The sequence below is a fragment of the Sus scrofa genome, chromosome 14 (assembly GCF_054392235.1).
Source record: "Sus scrofa isolate SSC_HxYL_T2T_F1_AM1 chromosome 14, Sscrofa_HxYL_maternal_Yorkshire_Landrace_v2.0, whole genome shotgun sequence".
Classification (NCBI taxonomy): domain Eukaryota; kingdom Metazoa; phylum Chordata; class Mammalia; order Artiodactyla; family Suidae; genus Sus; species Sus scrofa.
This window is the reverse complement of record NC_139396.1, coordinates 10,877,352-10,881,254: the sequence shown is the minus strand read 5'-3', so window position 1 is coordinate 10,881,254 and position 3,903 is coordinate 10,877,352. Positions and strand designations below refer to the sequence as shown.

At 57.1% G+C, this 3,903-nt stretch overlaps 1 long non-coding RNA gene across 3 annotated transcripts; it reads right to left on the bottom strand.

The window, feature by feature from the left end:
* Nucleotides 1-587: 587 nt before the first annotated feature.
* Nucleotides 588-3,655, bottom strand: LOC146396299 (uncharacterized). Of its 3 annotated transcripts, none has more exons than XR_014826474.1 (3): nt 3,448-3,655; nt 2,704-2,826; nt 588-1,210 (listed from the first exon to the last, which is right to left on the bottom strand). It is a non-coding gene; the product is annotated as an uncharacterized LOC146396299 (long non-coding RNA). The 3 variants fall into 3 exon arrangements; XR_014826473.1 differs by lacking the exon at nt 3,448-3,655 and adding an exon at nt 3,069-3,244; XR_014826472.1 differs by lacking the exon at nt 3,448-3,655 and adding an exon at nt 3,192-3,244.
* Nucleotides 3,656-3,903: the final 248 nt, after the last annotated feature.

Genomic DNA, 3,903 nt, shown 5'->3' with positions numbered 1-3,903 from the left:
TTGGAAAGCTGAGTCAAGCCATGGTGCTTGATTTAGCTTGGCTTGGTCTTTCTCAGGTCGAGCATTTGACAGGCACCTGCAGAGCTCTCTCTGAACCCCAGAGAGCTCAGACTACAAATCATCATTAGCAAAAGGTTCACAGCTTAGGTTAAGAAATGAGAAGGGACTAGGTCCATCTTCAGCAGATGAAGAAACCAGGAGGCACTCTTTTCTGCACAGAAGCCAAAGACAGCAGCCTTAAAATGTCTTCGGCCAGTTTGAAGAAGTATAGGGAAAAGAGCAATGGTTGTAAGGAAAGCAGGGCCCTTAATTTTGTTTGGAAGTTGCTTATTATAATTGCGGATTCCATCATCATCTGGGGTGTGGGAACCCTTGAGAATAGAAAAGGGGATTTCGGAAGTTTTAACGCACAGCCTATACATGGTGAAGAGACAGGAAATGCCATGAAACCTGAAGGTGCCACCAATGCAAGTTACACACTTGTTAGCTGACAGTGGGGCTTTGGATGCCATTTTTCAGGGCGAAAGGCAGTCTGTCTAAAGGGTAGAAGGTGTCCCTAGAACATAGAAACTCTCTGTCACAACCCATTGACCGGAGACAGCTTTTAATTGACCATGGATGTTTGAGGCTAGAGTCTGGTGAAATTATGCACTTTTAATGGCAACTTGGAGGAGCTTAACCAGGACATGCACTGCTCTTTTCTCTCTTTGACTCCTTGTCCATTGTCCTCCTCTACACACTGCAAGCCATCTGCCATAGTCTGTAACTGGTGACAACCGTGCAGATTTAAACTGCAGGAGAGGCATCAGGCTCTGCAAACTCTGCATTTCCAAAATCGCTGTTTGGACTGTAAGCTGACCAAATAGACACATTTAGGATTTGGGCTCCTGTTTCCCAGCCAGAAATGCAGGCCTGGGAAAAGATGCTTCTCTATCTTGACACAAAGCTTTGTCTTGACAATTCATTGGAGCGTTGAGAAAATGGAACACAGAAGTCTCAGAGTTGGTGCAGCCCAATTTGGAAGCACGGGGAGGCTCCACATCCATTCCGGGGAAAATGAATTATGCTGCAGGTTCCGAAGAAGATCCTGACATTATCAGGAGCCGCTCTCACTAGGGCCCTCTGGTCAGGACCAGCCAGAGGAAGAAAAAGGAGGAGAGAAGAGATGCTCTTCCGGTATCTTAGGTCTTGAGTTGATGATGGGAGGGAGCTGGGTGAGAAATTTTACAAAGTTATAACACATTGTTACGATCCCTCACCTCGTCAGCTCCTGTCTGCTTGACAAGGACAATATCCTTTCAGGAAAATATGAAATAAAATGGAAAGTGGCCTCACGATGAAGTTACCTGAAGCAATGGCCTGATATGTTACAGAGTGTTGGGAGCAACATTAAAAAGGCATTTGTAACTGGCCACCTCCATGGCTCCAAGTGGAAGCTGATGCAGGCCTTCTCAGTCCCAGGGCTTTTGTGAGAGTTGGCCCCTCATGACCACTCTTGGCAAGCCAGGCCTGGGACGCTGGGGACCCCACCAGGGAAAAATTCCTTTTAAAGAGTCACAGCCCCTCTAACATGGACATTCTAGCAAGAGTCACGTCTGGGCAGAGGGTCAGAGGCATTCGCACCTGTGAGAGGAGGAAGGAGGAGCCCAGCACCAAAGGGGGCTGGAAGTTGGCGACTGTCACCACAATAATCTAATTATTACTCTGCTCCTGTCCCCTCCTGAATAACTTTTTTATTGAAGTAGAGTGGATTTCCAATGTTGTGTGTCAGGTGTGCAGAAAAGTGATTCCATTATACCCCTGCATGTGTATATCTAGTCTTTTCCAGATTCGTTTCCATTACAGGTTCGTACAAGATGCTGATAGGTTGTCTATTTGATATTTAGTAGTGCTGATAACATCCTCAATCTACCATAACTGGGCCCATCTGAATGACACCCAACACCGCTCCTTCCTGAAGGCTTTCCTCTCAAGCTGGATGCCTGTCAAGATTCCTGTGCTGTGTGACAGCCCTCTCACTGCTGGCCCTGCAGTCAGCCCCTTCTCCACTTCCTCTAGCTGTCCTCTCACCTCATCACCACCCACCCCGCCTTATTCCCACCTCATTACCGACCTCCCACTTCATCACAGCTGTCACCATCCCATCGCCACCCTCCTCCTTCACCCCCATCCTCCCACCTCACCGCAGATCTCCTAACCACCCTCTCTCTCAGCTCAACTCCACCATCCTCCCACCTCATCTCCGTAACCCCACCTCATCGCTGTCCTCCCCACTTCATCACTGGCATCCTTCCACCTCACCACCACCCCCCCATCTCATCACCAACCTCCCACTTCACCACCACCCTCCATCTCATCACCAACCTCCCACCTCATCACCATCCTCCCCATCTCACCACCACCCTCTCATCTCATCTCCGTCTTCCCCATCTCACCACCACCCTCCCATCTCATCGCCAACCTTCCACCTCATCACCATCCTCCCATCTCACCACCACCCTCACATCTCATCTCCGTCTTCCCCACCGCCCCCTCACTCCCTCAGCACCACCACCTGCTCCCCACTGGCTCTTCTGGCGCCCTGGACTCCTCTGCCCCCCCCAGGCCTCCTTCTTCTCCTCAGCAGTTCAACTGTCACCTACAAAGCCCATTAACAATTCCCTGCTCATAAAAGTACAGTCTGGGAAATAAAGCAAAGTCTACCTTTTCTTTTCCTTTGTGCTTGGCCAGGTTTCAGTTGCTTGCAGGGCGCAGTGCAGAGACACCACGCCTGCACTGCAGACCCCAGTTAGGGAAGCAGCTGCGCCAGCCGTTAAAAAACGGTTCCTGAGGAAATAAGAGCAACACCGCGATTCAAGATGGCAGCGGACTGTGAACTAGGCTGTGCCTGGGATTGGGTGTGAGCCGTGTGTCCCCGCCTCCCGCGGCCTGCCGAGGCCCCGCCCCCCGGGCACATTGCCAGCCGAGGCCCCGCCCCCCCGCGCTCGGCCTGCAGAACCCTCGCCCCCCAGTCACATAGCCTGCTGAGGCCAAGCCCCCCGGCAGAGGGCCTGCAGAGGCCCCGAAACCTGGCACATGGCCTGCCGAGGCCCCGCCTCCCCGCGCGCGGCCAGCCGAGGCCACGCCCCCCGGGCACATTGACAGCCGAGGGCCCCCCCCCCCCGCGCTCGGCCTGCAGTAGCCGCGCCAACCTGGCACAAGGCCGGCCGAGGACCCCCTGTCAGCGCGCGGCCTGCGAGGCCCCGCCCCCCAGGAAACGCCTGCCGAGGTCCCGCCTCCCTGGCACGCGGCCTGCCGAGGCCACATCCCCCCAGGAAAAGGCCTGCCCTGGCCCCGCCTCCCCGCGCGCGGCCTGCCTAGGCCCCGTCCCCCCAGGAAAAGGCCTGCCGAGGCCCCGCCTCCCTGGCTCGGCCTGCAGAAGCCGCGCCCCCCAGTCGTATAGCCTACCGAGGCCCCGCTCCCCCCGCGCGCGGCCTGTCGAAGCACCACCTCCCCGCGCGCGGCCTGCCGAGGCCCCGCCCCCACGGCACAGGGCCTGCCGAGGCTTCTCCTCCCTGGCACGCGGCCTGCCAAGGCCCTGCCTCCCTGGCACATGGCTTGCCGAGGCCCCGCCTCCCCGCGCGGGGCCTGCAGAAACCTTGCCCACCTGGCACTTGGCCTGCTGAGGCCCCGCCCCCCAGGCACACGGCCCGCCGAGACCCCGCCTCCCCGCGCATGGCTTGCCCAGGCCCCGTCCCCCCAGCACAAGGCCTGTCTAGGCCCCGCCTCCCCGCGCGGCCCCCAGAAGCCGCGCCCCCCAGTCACATAGCCTGCGGAGGCCCCGCCCCCCCGGCGCAGGGCCTGCCGAAACCCCGCCTCCCCGCCCGCGGCCTGCAGAAGCCTTGCCCACCTGGCACGTGGCCT